We start from the raw sequence: 16,181 nt of genomic DNA on the forward strand, positions 1-16,181 counted from the left end.
ATAAATAAGTGCCAACCACTTCCCCCTTTGCTGACTGTGACACAGCCAAGCCCTGCCCGGTAAATCGGAAAAATAAAATGATAATAACATAGTGTTATGATTTTATTTGTCCTTTATCCACTGCTCAAAATGCAGTGGGGCAATGCTCCTCTACCTTAGCGGACGAGCGGCCTTTGGAAGCTGACTGCTGTGAGTCTTCATTGTTTTAAGCTTCCACATGATGAGGTGGGGTTTAAAAAGCATATACCATTGTATATTCAGTTAGGGCATTTTTCGAGGCGGTTATGGAGGGAGGGGAGTAATTTTAGCCATGTAGCTATCAAACATAGTTTACAAAAATCTGTAAATGTCAGCTCCAAAAAAACCTAACCAAGGGAATAGGGATTCTGCTGAATGCGTGAAAAAACAAGACCCCTGTTCAAAGAAAAGAACATTCTTTACTTGAGTCCCCTCAATCACCCAGGATTGACCCTAGGTGACATGCTTCATCAATGGGGCATCCCAAACAGCTGCTGCTTGCAGTGTGCTGCGAATTGCGGAACTATGTCGGAGTACTTTTTTCTGAAGAAATGTGTAGTGCAGTGTTCGTGGAGTGGTTTAAGTGATGTTAAAAATACCTAGCTAGTGAGCTAATATTTTATTCTTGCTCTTAGTTTGTATGGATAAAAAAGGGGTTAAATAGGGAAAAGTTATAACTATATCTGGTGAGTGACCTTTCATTTAATTGGGCCGTTAACCTATTACTGCATGTTGAGGCCAGTCCCTAGTTCAATAAGGTATTCAGCTGATGAGTCAGTAATGTCATCGCATTTGCTAATTCATTAATTCTGCAAATAAAAGGTCACTTTCCAGTCAGAGCAGGACTTTACATGAATATTGATATGTATTTTGAACACGTCCTACTTTCAAAGATGTTCTATGCATCTTTACAGGATAATCATCATAGTGGAAACAGGTGTTTTTTGGTTCATAATGATCACTCTATTTACACCTTTTATAGAATACAGCGCCTGTATGGAACATTTGAACAATTGCTACATCCAATGACACCTAAAAGATGCACAAACAATCCACAACATTTTTAAATACCTATGGCCTTATTTACAAGAAAGCACCACAGCGTAGCACCGCAAGCCCTTTGGCTGCTCCACGCTGCAGCACTTTCGAAGCACAGGGATGCGTCATATCTACATGGATGTGGCGGATCCCTTTGATCTCCCATGCGCTGGCACACAATTAGCTGTCATGCGCTGACGCATGCACCCTTGCACCATGGGGAAAGGGTGCCTGTGTCACAGGAATGATTGTTTATGTGAAGGAAGGTTTCCCTTCCTGCACAAACAATCTGAAAAGCTGTTTTTCAACTTCTATGTGGGCAGCATTAGCACACATAGAACTAGTAAAACATCATTTTTTGTGATGATTGTCTATGTGCAGGCAGAGGCACCTTCTTACACTGTCATAAAAGGGAATGCCCTCGTTCTTATGGTCGGGTACTTACCTAGGACCCCTGTCAACAATTTTTACCCCTGGCGCAAGGATAGCCCCGCCCCGGTCTTCCCCATGCCCCAGGGATTGGACAACCAAACTAGGTGTTGTAAGTTTTTGGATTAGGGGGGAGTGACCCCCCCCCCGCCGTATTTATTAACAATAAAGACAATATTTAAAACATTTCCATTTACAGAAAAAATTACGCAGAAAGTGCAGTTTACATTGATAGATACATGTTGTTGCAAGAGCTAACCTTAACACATTCTAATACAGAAGGCACTCCTACCCTAAATCTAACAATGCATGATATGACTTTCTGCGTGTCCCTTTTAGAGCCGGACGGCAAAGGCAACGTCTGGCAAGCTTCTCTCCCCTCCCTCCTTTCAGTCCCAGGGTACTACCACTACTACTCCTGGAGCAAGGTTGCACAGGGGGTACAGCTTATCAGACTGATCTTTTCCCCCCCGGACCCCCACACGCCCTGGCCTTGAACTTCATTAAAAAGGGTCCGCAAACTTGCTGCGCATGCACGTACAGGGGTGGCCCCAGGCCCACTGGGAAGGATGACTCCCCCGGCCCCAGCACCCTGACAGCCTACTTACCGGCTGTCACTACCCCCGGAGTTACATGGTGCTGACCGCTAAGACCGCAGACTACGCTTACCACTGTTGACCTTACCGCCTGACCAGGGACACCTAAATTCGACAATGACTAATATGCAAATGAACTTCACTTTTATTTACATTATTATAATTCAAATACCACCACCTGTGAAATACAAAAGGGGGTTATTACTGTAATTAAGACAGAACTACACTACTGACCATACAATATCGCATGAAACGACTACCCAGAACTCCTGCTTTTAGGGGATGGTGGGTGGGCAAAAACGATTAAAAGAAATGGGGCCGGTTGGCCCGTGTTTGTATGCGAGGAGACAGCAGAAAGGGCCAAGAGGCTGCCTCCTTCGCACGCTCCCCCTTTTAAGGGATGAGCCCTGTTGTTATTTCCGAAGTGACTCTGAAGCGGAAGCACTGAAGTAATTCCGGTTCACCTGACTATGCGCCGGCGCCCATTGGCTGCCGCGTACAAAGGGGTCCGCGTCACTGATGATGCAGACCCCCCTCCCTCTCTTGTGGGTCCCGGGGTCTAGGGGCGATCGTCATAATGGCGGCCCGTCCCATTCTGCTCCTGGCTTCCTTCAATGTGTGCTGCAGAATTCAGCATGCACTGAAAGAGGGAAAAAAATTAGGAGAAATGAATACATTTCTCCTTGCTGCACCTCCCTACGCCTCCCTTGGGGAGTCGTAGCATTCAGACCCATTCCCAGGTTTATGATTTCTTGTAAATCTGGAAGTGTGTCAGGTTCCATGGGTGTTGCGTGGTAACACCCACAGGAACACCCATGGAACACCCCTTTCACGCAAAGTGCTGCGTGTGAAGGGGCAGTCTTTACAAGGACAGGAAAAGCCACGCAGGGTGGCTTTTCCTGTCCTTGTAAATATGGGGCAGAAAAATGTGCCGCCGGTTTGTCGCAAAAAGTGACACACTGGTGGCGCAAGGGGCTTGTGCATAACCCCCTGTGTATCCACTCTATTGTGAACTTGGTGAGTTATCCTGCTTCTGTTACTTACTTTTTTAAATTTGTATTTTTGTTATTCACAAATAGTAGACTTACTCAACACCCTGCTGTGGAAAATCAAAAAAAAGTGAAAGAGCACGCACAGAGTTCTCCCAAAAGCTAATCTCTTCTTCAATTTGTAGCGTGCTGCACAGGGGTCTCGCTCTCTGTGAAAAGACTGTGCAAACATCATGAATTGCAAATGTAAATTTACGTTAGTAATTCACCAATCATGAATTGGCCTGTGTAAATGGGTTTGCTGATATGTGTAATTACACCAATATGGTGCAGTTATACGTGAAAGTAAATCTCAAGGCGTAGGCTGTGGACATTTCATGACTGGGACACCTGCATAGGGTAGTGTCCACCACCATTTCACAAGTTTGTGGATTTTCACAAATCAGTCCTAGGCAATATGCCACCCTGATTTGATTATATTTAGAATATGTAAAGTGTCACATACACCTGTGTAGCAGGGTTTCCGTTCTCCCACAGAACTGTGCACAGAGATCTAGAACCTCAGTGAATTAGGGTGACCCAAAACCCACCTTAGTATCCAAAATCCCCTTACCGAACTAGCTACAGTGTCTCATTGGTCATAACAAACTCCCAATGACTTAGACAAACCAGAACATGAACTTGGGTTACCTCAGGTATCGTGGAACACATGAACACTCTTTCGCTCTATAATCATTTCAAACCACAACGGGGAGTAAAAGAACACACGTGCAAGTTTGAAATATTTATTTTTCAATGCAAGGTTCTCAAACGCAGTATCTTATACAATACCAGCATACATATTATAAAAATCAGAGTTATCAGCATAGTCACTAATCCATAGTAAGCGAACGGTGATAGCATATTATAATGCAAAAATCTATAGAAATCTGTATCACCTATATTTCGCGCACCCTATTTAGCATACTATATTATATCTAAGAAGGTCTCATTTGGGTTTTAGCAGGGCGGGCCCATACATCTAAATATCAGTTGGAGAAGATCACATCATCAGCCACCAGCTCTCTGCATGCGAAACACCATCAAGTGTGTTTTTGCATTCTCGGTAACTATCTTAAACCGGCTTAGAGCCCAATGTTGGCAGCAACATTATTTGTGTTATGTCTAATGTGGTGCGAGGATCAGGCCTCCCAGCAACCTTGTGTTAGGTTATTCTTAGAGGGTGCAGTTCTCAGTGTGCAGACAGTGTACCAAGTGTACCAAGCACAACTGATATCAGAGCAATAACATATTATTCTCAAATAAATCACATCTTTCGTCTAGGTTGAAAGCTACAATAACAATTATGTGTCGTGTGCAAACTGAAGCCGAAGGAATATATGTCATTTAAACATTTAATAAACTCATGCTAACTTAACACAATATATAGAAAAGCAGTAACTATATGACACCCCCCCAATGATCCGAGGACGGTCAAAAAAGAACAAGGCAATACTATAAGAAAGGCATAACATGAGAGCAGAGTTCAACAATATTGAGCCAAGCTAAATGTATGTAGATGTATATAAAAATTAATAATACAAAATATGTATGAATGCCTATAGTGGCCAAACAAAAATGTAATAAAAGTCTTGAACTTGAGGCCAATTATAAAATCATAGGCCTAGAACATATAAAAGTTGAATGTCTGTAAGAGAAAAGGCACCATTCAGAATTACTAAAAAGTCACGTGCCAGAATAGTGAAAGTCTCCAAAGCCACTCATGGGTGGATAGAATATGCAAAATAGGTAGCCACAGCTTCCAACATGAAATCACTGTCATCATCCGAAAACAGTTCAGCCATCCAATTAAGCAATGGGAAAGAACATACGTGCTCCTCCAGCACCGGACCCTCTAGCAACATCAGAGGACAACTCGGTGGGTTCTCAAGAACGCTATGTGCCAGAAACTCATGCGCCGCTGCGGGGACGTCCCACTGACCCATTAGTCCATGCATCGCTGCCAAGGCCATAATCCTTTCGCCAGAACAAACCAACTCGTGAGCAACTACGGGGCCCATCAGGTGATTAAAATCGACTTCAGGAGATAACGGCAAGAAGAGACACAAATCAATGGCCCAGTCAAAATCGCAGCTCAGGCAATGAAACACAGACTGGACACATGTGAAATAGGAAAATCGAAACAATAATCCAAATGCCGTGCTTAAAGTTGCAAGCGGCAGGGTTCCATAGTAATCAAGCATCCAGTTGCGAAACAATGTCAGAAGGGGCTGAGCGGCTTCTTGTGCAGGATGGGCATCCATGTTTTAGGAAGCAGAATAATATTAAAACGCCTGCAGCTAACGTCAGCAAAACAGGGAATCCTCCAAACAAACTCGAAAATATTGAATGGAAGAAAGCGGGGATGACACCAAAAATCTTTTCAAACGTAGTCACGAGACCACTGCTAACCAATTTAAAAAAATGAGCTAAGCCAGACGTAGAGGAGGCATTAAAGATTTGATTAACTAATTCGCAGAAATGAAACGGCAAGTCAGTATTTAAAAGTGCCTGCACCTCTGTGCATGTGTTAGCTATGTGAAGGACATAAGTTTCACGGGCCGAGCTCAGGGCCACTTCCTTTTGAGACAAAAGAGCCCTTATTCGGCTCATACCATTGAACTCCGCTTTCAAGGTTGAGATGCGCGGCCAGATGGAAACATCTGAATTCCCATGCGTGGGTGGATATAACACGTTCTTGCAACACACCACACGTTCTGATACAGTAACCACATAGGCGATACTGACCATTAACCCACAACACTCCTCGTTATTCAAAAGTAAATAACTACCGTTTGTTAATAAAGTGAATGTGGGAACTATTGCAGGAACCGGAGTGCCTTTTAAAACACAGGCTAAATTAGGCCGGCCCTGATTACAAGACCCATGCAACTGGATGTGTCTGCATATCAGTGAACGGTCAGGCGACTGTGTGCATTCTTCACCATTCAGATTCACTTCCTTTCCATCCTTCAGGCATCTGTACGTGTATGGTAAAGACCATGCCTCATGTAGGAAAGCACTGCCTAGTGGTTCATATCGCCCTATTGCAATATATCGCATACAATTAGTAAATTTATACAAAGCAAATGGTAAAGTAATAACACCATGGATAAGCCATGTAGCAGCAGCCGCCTCAGCTACAGAAAAGGGCAAAGATTCTAATTTTTCAATGTGTAACATAGAAAATGATGCATCTCGCATGGAAAGCATGCGCTGCTTGTCAGTCAAATTAAATGGGGCAAATAGGGATGACATGTTCATGTAACTCCAGGGCACGCGACCCGCTTTCAGAGTCTGTAGTGTCCATTCAAACTGCATCACAGAACGCAATTGATTTTGTCCATGGTACAATACAGACACTTCATCATTCACAATGTCAACAACAGAAGAGACAATATTGTTCAACGTGTAAATTCGGGAAGAAAGCATGTTAATACTGTTATCGACAACTGCAAGCACTTTTTCCAAATTTGCTTGGTCAATTGCCCTTAGGCGCTTAGCAGCCTCAATTTGCGAAAATTTCCAAATTTCATTGTAAACTGCATAAATTCACCGTTTAGACCTACCCTTAACCGGGCCTTTTATAAAATCATTTAAATCCACATTATCAGTCAACTGAGACAGATGTAGTTTAACTGCAGCTAAAGTGGAATGTTGTAACCAATTCTGACACCGTTTCCCCACAGAGTAAGTGGTGACAGTATAATCAGTTTCAAAACGGGGATCAGGTCTGACTTGTGTGAACCCTTCAGCCAAACCAGAAAACGACGTTGGCAAGAATCAGCACTTCTTTGCCACATCAACCAACCCTTTGGATCCAAACTGGATACGTTAAAGGATGAATTGTGTAATAGAGTCTGTAACTCACGAATAGATAATTCAGAAAAATTACCCCAACCTGAATATTCTTCCAATTCGGGGATAAATGGTGTATTTAATTTTTTAGAAGTAGCCAATCTAAAGCATGTTGTTTGGGAAATAGTAGAATTTAGAAACAACATGTGATTCGGGATGAGACATGCACGGTGCAAAGCCTCAGTGCCTTGTACCTGCCAATCTTTGGTACCCCAAACCGATTTAAGGTCAATTATTCCTTTCCAGAATTCATAGCCATCTACAGCTAATTTGTCTAGAAAGGACTTCGAATACAGCAATTTGGTATCGGTAAGTCTAACTTTGGACATGGGCTTTTGTGTCATTTTGAAATAAAACGACTCAGGATTTGATTGATTAAAGTCTGTAAAATAAGTGTATTTTTTCAGAAATGTACTGGAGCTGCCTATTAATGGAGCTGGGCAGTGTTCCCACTGTGTGTAATTCACAGCAACCCTCCTGGAATTCGTCTCAGGCAAAAAATGATTACCATAATGTTGGAAGCAAAACAAATCACCATAATTATCAGAATCTAAATATAAATCCTCCGCATCAAAAGCTGCATAATATTTCAAATCAGAGAATAATGCTTCTACGGCCTGAATATCCCAATCATCAGAACGTATATTTTGTTTAATCACATCCCCCATGTTTACTCTAAGCACATTCGGAACATTAATCACTTCAGTGGGCCCATGTATCTGAAATCTAACCGCATCCCACACAATCCCATCAAGGACAGGCCAAGCAGTAATGTTGACTTTATTCAAGTCTCGTTTCAGTCTGTGTGCTGAATGTGAAGAGGAAAAAGGGGCCAATGTTCCATTAAGGTACCGAATTCCTGTTCTTTCTTTAACATAGTGGCCATCGATCAGGCGGAAAAAATAAAACACAAAACCAATTGACATAAAAAGGTAAAATGAAAATAGAATCAACCAAATGTATGTCCAAGGGGGAATTAAAAAATGTTTTTTAAATAGAGTGGCATATTTTGCAATAGTTGAGGGTTTCTTTGAAAGTTCCGAAACAGAGTCAAAAGAGAATCTGGACTGGTCGGCCAAACGAGTCTGCAAATCTGGCATAGATAAATCAGCAGGATAGGTGTAGTTCAGCTCATCAATGTTAGTAACAGGAATAGTATTTAATAAAGGACTGGATATAGCAGGCATCTCGAGGGACACCTCCGGTTCTGCACCAGAAGTAATAGCCAGCACAGAATGCCTCACCATGGAAGGACAGGATACAGCCGGTGTCATGCTATGAAGAATCGGCCACCCTGTGTGTCTTGACATTGTCAATAGAGATAAATCTGTTTTCCTTACGACCTGGAAGTGGTGGTGATATGACTGTTCTCGTGCCCTTCACTCCAAGAACTCGAACCGGTGCACGATATGAGGGACCAAACTCTTTCTTGTTATCGATCTTCTCCCGAACCAGTTCTCCAACTTAGGGTAGCCAGCCAACTTCCAGGATCTGCAACGCATCATCCGATGTGGAGGGCAAATGTTCCTTTGCTAGACTGTCTCTGGTCTTTTGTAGATCCTGTAAAACATTGCAATGTTCATCTACGTCAAAGGCCGTGGCTTGGGCCTTGCAGTCTAGACCGTCGAGGTCAGGGACGTACATCTTGATACCAAAGAGCATTTCGTATGGGGTCCGCCCACCCAGAGACCTTCTAGGGAGATTATTAAGCGCACGCTGCACGCCATTGAGGTGGGCTAACCAGTTTCTGCCAGTGCCTCTAACTCGAGCTGTCAAAGATTGCTTTAAGTCACGGTTCATTCGTTCCACTACACTATTTCCCTTGGGTCTGTACGGAGACGAAAACTTGACTTGGACCCCCAACGTAATCATAGCATCCTTATACGCCTTAGAGGTGAAAGCCAGACCCTGATCCGAATGGAAGGTACCACAGGCAAAATTCCCTACAAAGACTCGCAAATCCTTAATGACAGTCCGTGAATCAGCTCTCCGATGAGGCCAAACCCACACAAAGCGTGTGCATGAATCAACTGCTACTAAGATGTACTTATATGCAGTATCAGAAGAAAAAGGACCGCAGTGATCTAAATAAACGCACCCAAGCGGTTTATTAGAGATGTTCAACTGTGTCTGAGGCGGACGCGCAGCAGTTGAAGGCTTAATTTGCTGGCAAATGTCACATTGAAGGACATAATCGCGCGTCTGTTTGTACAGTCCCCGCCACCAAACCTCTGTTGTAGCTGAGTTACAGTGGCTGAGACGCCCGCATGCGCAGATGCCACACCTTCATGAGCCGCTGTAATCAAAGCAGCCCTGCGATCCGAGCTGGGAATTAAACGTTCGCCAACTTCAGGAATTTTCACATAAGGAACCTTATCGGGACTTAAGTGGTATGTGTATTTAGAAGGGAACCCCATAGGATATTTACTTCCCTTCTCAGTAGCAGCAACCGCTGCCAAGATGTCATCATCTATCTTACTTTTGGACCTCCTGACTGCTGCAACTAAGTATTTAGATACTGCTGACTTCGCTGCTTTATCAGCAAGCGAATTACCGACTGCGTGGACTCCCACGCGCTGATGGCCAAGAGTATGAATCACAAACACGAGTGGCAACTTTTCTTTGAGTTCCGCCACTCGGACCCAGATCATTTTATGTTTTATTGTACTACCTTTGGAATCACGAAAATCATTCTGAATCCAAAAGAACAAGTTCTCATTGTAAGACTGGACACAGTAGTAAGAGTCACTTACGATCAAAGTCGTCACACTCGGATCTGCGTACTCCAATGCAAGCATCAGAGCACGAAGCTCTGCCAATTGTGCGGTGCAGTCTCCAAGCGTCTTCGTGTGCACGACACTGGACTTGAACTCATCGTTCACCATGGCACCGACCACAATGGCGCAAGCGGAAACGTAGGCATGTTTAGAGCCATGCGCAACCTGCGCCGAACCATCAGTGTAAATGACGCAATGGAAATCCTCCAACGGCCGCATTGCTAAAGGAGCAGGATGAACAAATTCATACTGTAAGTACTCCTGCGACCGTAAAGTGGCGTCAAAAATAAACGTGACATCCTGGGATGACAAGGATGCAGCCCATTGAATCCACCGAGGGTGCAAAGCTTTAGAATTTGGTACACTGGCTTTCGTAACTGCCTCCAAGGCAGGACACGGGGTCACAACCAACATGCGTTTACCCTGTGACTGGGCATGTTCCTTAAGAATTGCCATCTGCACAGCCGTCAAAACTTTCTCCACAGTGGAAAAGCGCATTTCAGCGAAGTGTACAAGTGTGACTTGTAAGCCATAGGTACTGTATCTCCTTCATTAAAAGTTAGGTACGTGAAACCTACCGTCTCCGGGACAATTCTTATCACCAGGTTGGTCTGGTTATCACGAGTCTCTAAGTATTCAGAAGCGGGCAAATCAGCTTGCAAAGACTGCAGAATAGCTGAATGCTCAGGCAGCCAGCATGATTTGGAAAAAGATGGTTGTATCAAAGCATACAAAGGCTTGATACGCTGGGCATATTCCGGAATGTAAGTTCTTCCGAAATTCAAAAAGCCCAGTAAAGACTGTAATTTTTTCAGTGTTGTCGGAGAGCGCAATTGTGCGCATTTCTCCAGGAAGTGAGGAGCCAAGCCTTTTCATTCATTAGTTAGTTCATAGCCTAGAAACAACACTGTGTACTCTGCAATGTGCGATTTTGCAAAATTAAACTTGTAACCCATGTCAGCGAAGTTACAAATAATACTGTTCACTCGACACAGATGCTCCCAAAGTTCATCGTCTGTGAGATAGATATCATCCACATAGGAACAAGCATCTGGGTCGACCCTCTCCAACAGAGACAATGCGGGCAGAAAATACTCCAGGACTATTCTTATAGCCCATTGGGAGACGCTGAAACATTTTTTGGACACCACCGCATGTGAAAGAAGTCCATTGGGAACTTAGACCATCCAATGAATGGGCATAAAAACCATTGGAAATGTCAAGCGTGGTTTTGAACCGCTTACGCACAAGACTATTTACAAGGGCAGAGCCGTGAGTATTCTGTACTGCACAGTTACGGCAATGCGAGTTTAAATGCCGGTAATCCAAAACCAAACGGTAAGAGCCGTCCGGCTTGTTTACAGTAAAAAGGGGGTTATTCATCGGTGACACACATGTTTCAATTACACCTTGATATTCCAATTGTTCAAGGATCGCTGCGACTGAAGCTTTGGCTTCACGTCATATGGGATATTGAGGTTGAGGCTGCGGCTGAGACCGTAAAGGAATCTCGTGGTTTGGGGACAATTTATCCCAGCCACATTGATTGCGGTACACAGCCGGTGCAAGCGCCAGAGCCCACTCTTCTGCAAAGTGCAGCGCTTCCACTCTCGAAACAGTGTTCGCGAAACTGGGGAGGATTACCTCCTCCCCACGTGGAGCTGCGAGCACAAAAGGTGGGGGCCAGTCAGCCTCCGAAAGCAAAATGTCATATGTAGACAAAAGATTTTCCCAAAATACCCCTTTTATGGTACGCTGTATGTCACCTTCAATTAACAGGACAATTTCAAAAAGTCTATCAGGGGGAGCAACCCTTGTATCAGCTGTTTCAATCACAACATAAGTGTCAGTCGCTGTCACCTTCAGTAGTGGACGGAGGGCCTCTCTCACTATGGTAATCTCCGCCGCACTGTCCAGCAAGGTCAGAGCCCAAGTCAGATTCCAAAGCTGCGTTCTCACAATCTGGGGTACATCGATGCGCCGTTAAGGCTGCGACTTTCTTCTTGGCAAACTGCGGTCTCTGAGGCATAGAGCCCTCCTGCTTGTCTGCACCGTTGCGCGGGCGGGGCTGGCCACGTCCTTGCTGGCCACCCTGGCCCCTGCCGCCCCCTCCACCACCAGTTGACGGAGCCGATGAGTCCTGAAAGGAACGAGGAGAGCATTGGTCAGAAGCCTGAAAACGTTCAGGTGATTTAATCATCGCGCGGTCGCGCAAATCAAACTCGTTCCGACTGCGCAGGCAACGGAGACGCAGGGCGCGAAACCTGTGTTTGTTGTTGTTGCTGTTGCTTACCCTGATTCTGTTTTTAGGCCAATTCTGTTTCTTGGACTTGGGTTGAACGTCAGTCTCCGAAGCTTGTCCCTGGGGCTGCTTCTTCTCCTTAGTAGAAAAAGGCTTATTACCCTTACTATACCCTTACACCCACGGTTTTATAAGCCGCCACAATTATCCTTGCTAACTGTCGGGGTTTCTCGGCATTGGGCACCAGATCCAAAGCGTTAGCTACCTGAAAATTCACTGCATCCCACTTGACATTCGCAAGGATCAGATCGCGAACCACTTCAAAGGAGCCACATAGGCGCAAACCCAACCCAACAGCCGATTCCGGCCCGTGATCATCTTGAACACGTTTAAGGACCGTAGACAGATTGGACACAGACGGGGAGCCGAAGCACCTCGAATATACAGCCGCAAAAGTCTTACCCCAGGTCTCACAGTCCACAAGCTCAGGGGCCAAATCTTTCGGCAAACTAAGCGTAAGAATCCGGTGTTTCTCACCAGGATTCGTATTAGGAAACACCGCCTCCAGCTGGTCAAATTTCTCGGCAAGCCAGAAAGGAAATTCATCCTTATCCAGGGGCTTCTTGCCCATAACGGAATTCACCATGACAGGACTGATTTTCAAACCAGCCTGCCCTGCCGGAAGGGCTGCCCCTTGAACATTACGACTTGTGTAATGTACAAGGGCTCTAATCACGGCAATGGCGACTACATGAAGTCGTCTAAGGTCAGCCACGTTACAAGTGGCGTGATTAGGGCGAGGAGTAAATCCAGCCAAAGCGGGCCAATTTGTGCCCGGAATGGACAAAGGACCTAACCTCGGAGCGGTTAAAGCGTGTGGTAGGGCGCCACCAAACCAAACTCCATGCTGCCAAACACCAATAGGTACTTCCTGTGCTCTGTACGGAGCATATTCAGCAGGTACAGGCAGCGCAGTGTACGAGTGGTACACACCGGAATTTGCGTCCACCGGCGGAAATATCACCCATGAATAAAACAGTTTGTACGGGTAAGCATGTTCCGCACTCACCACTAGCACCACAGCCAAGCCTTCAGCAGGTACATCATAAGTCCGCAAATGATCACGCACCGCAATGCGACTATGCAGCGGGATGTCCACGGCTTGTGCCATGACTGCACAGGAACGTGAAAAAACAATGATTACTTTGTAGCACAACTGGGTAGTAATTCAAGGAAACCGTTTTTAGATAGATTCAAGCTTGAAAAGACCTATTTCAAAAATAGGTAGGTTTTTCCGACACTGCCGTTTTCTGGAAACGGGAGTGAAGGGGTTAAGGTTTGAATGATATACTACTCGAGTGTCATGATATAAGGCCCTACGTTGGGCGCCATGTAGCAGGGTTTCCGTTCTCCCACAGAACTGTGCACAGAGATCTAGAACCTCGGTGAATTAGGGTGACCCAAAACCCACCTTAGTATCCAAAATCCCCTTACCGAACTAACTACAGTATCTCATTGGTCATAACAAACTCCCAATGACTTCGACAAACCAGAACATGAACTTGGGTTACCTCAGGTATCGTGGAACACATGAACATTCTTTCGCTCTATAATCATTTCAAACCACAACGGGGAGTAAAAGAACACATGTGCAAGTTTGAAATATTTATTTTTCAATGCAAGGTTCTCAAACGCAGTATGTTATATAATAACAGCATACATATTATAAAAATCAGAGTTGATCAGCATAGTCACTAATCCATAGTAAGCGAACGGTGATAGCATATTATAATGCAAAAATTTATAGAAATCTGTATCACCTATATTTCGCGCACCCTATTTAGCATACTATATTATATCTAAGAAGGTATAATTTGGGTTTTAGCAGGGCGGGCCCATACTTCTAAATATCAGTAGGAGAAGATCACATCATCAGCCACCAGCTCTCTGCATGCGAAACACCATCAAGTGTGTTTTTGCATTCTCAGTAACTATCTTAAACCCGCTTAGAGCCCAATGTTGGCAGCAACATTATTTGTGTTATGTCTAATGTGGTGCGAGGATCAGGCCTCCCAGCAACCTCGTGTTAGGTTATTCTTAGAGGGTGCAGTTCTCAGTGTGCAGACAGTGTACCAAGTGTACCAAGCACAACTGATATCAGAGCAATAACATATTATTCTCAAATAAATCACATCTTTCGTCTAGGTTGAAAGCTACAATAACAATTATGTGTCGTGTGCAAACTGAAGTCGAAGGAAAATATGTTGTTTAAACATTTAATAAACTCATGCTAACTTAACACAATATATAAAAAAACAGTAACTATATGACACCTGAAGGACTTCTCGATGCTCTAGAACATTGCAACATTGCAAATTCAGAGAACAAATTAAATAAAGAACATGTAGAAAAGAAAATTACCTAATAATCAAAGATTAGCAAAAACCTAAAAGTTATCAAAGTTACCCTGATGTTTTTGTACGCATCGTCAAATTTACAACACTGAAAACGGCTGCAAATGTATTCCCGCAATAGGCAGAAGAAGTTCTGCTCTAATCTGCTATGCTTTAGAGGTATTCTGTGACTATCCCCATTGTACCCTGCTCTGCTCAGCCCTTGTGTGATGTACCAGAATGTTTGTGTGTGACTGGAGACTGGTTGGGAGTTAGACAGAGTAGGTTGAGTGGGAAGGATGCCCTTAAGATTTCCCTTAAGTGACTTGTAACCTGAAACCAACTTGTAATCCTCTTCAATAAACCTACAAATTATGAATCTACCTAAGCGAGCTTCCTAATTCTGCTTACCAAGAGGATATATTTCATTTCAACAAAATCCCTTTTCGGGGTGGGAAAGTGGCAAGTCGCCCAAGATCTGGCGGCAGTGTACAAGAAATAGTTTCCACGTGGAAAAACAAAAAGAACATTTATTAGAAAATCCCTGACTCGTTACATTTTCGTTTTAAGAAATAAACACTTGAATTTCTTATAAAGTAAGCATTTAAGCACACTATCAATCTTCTATTGAAACCTGCATCATCAGCAACTCCTCAGAATTACTAAACAGAATTATTTGATGAATCAAGAATTTAGGAAGCTTCTTCAAAATGTAGAAGAAAACCTGTAGTTAACATTTTCAACCTTGTCAATCTTGCCCTTATTGAATGCTGAATGCAATCACTGCATTAGGAATGTATAATGCATGCATCAGTGAGAGAGGAAGGGCATATGAAGTCCCTCTGTGCAGATGACATGTTGTTTTAACTCCGAGATCCCATGCAGGGAGTGCTGTGGAGCATGCATGGCTCACCTGGCAGAGCTGGGACGGATCCCGGGGTTCTGCACCAACTGGCACAAGACCTATGCCTTTCTATTAGCTGCAACCGGTTGGAGGCCCTAGTGGCGATACGGATGGCGGGGATTAGAGGAGAGCCAAGTGTTCTCCAGTACTTGGAGGTCAACATGTACCACTCTGACGCAGGCATGGTAGAGGGCAAGCCGGGGGGGTTTGGGGGTGGGTCACTTAGAGGCCTCCATGGCTGTGTGATGTTCTGATGCACCTTACAACTGCCCATCATGGAATGGATTGCACTTACCGGAATGATCATGCTGCCCTGGGTACTGTATTGCTTTGCCAATCTGCCCATATGGGTCCCGCAAAAATAGTTCCGCTCCTACAACTCCCTGCTACAGGAGCGGATCTGGGATTGGGGACAGACACAGGGTGGCACTACAGGTGTTGCAACAACCAGGGTGGCCTGGGGGGTACCAGAGGGTAAGAAATACTATCTAGCGGTGCAGATGCAATGGTTGGCCTGATGGCTTGTGGGCAGGAACACGCAGGAGAGGGGCAGGTTCGGTGAGAGGAGCAGAGAGGGGGCCTTAGTGGCCATTATGCTGGAAGTGGGCAGTCCGCAGGGCTGAGGAAAGCCACCCCATGTGCCTGTCATACCATTAGTAGGCATCCCCACACCGGGAGGAGTGTTCCTTAAGGCTACAGGATTGGACAGAAGCAGGCCTCACCATCCTGGGGGACCTTTATGGGGAGGGTAATCTCAGCAGTATGGATAGCTTGATGGCTGGGCATGGGCACACTGGAGCGCAGTTCCTGACCTACAGAATGGTTAAGAGAGCAATGTGAAACCTGTTGTAGACATAGATCTAGACCTTGCACAAACGAAACGCTACAAACATTGCTC

This window comes from Lissotriton vulgaris, chromosome 4_1 (assembly GCF_964263255.1).
Source record: "Lissotriton vulgaris chromosome 4_1, aLisVul1.2, whole genome shotgun sequence".
NCBI lineage: Eukaryota > Metazoa > Chordata > Amphibia > Caudata > Salamandridae > Lissotriton > Lissotriton vulgaris.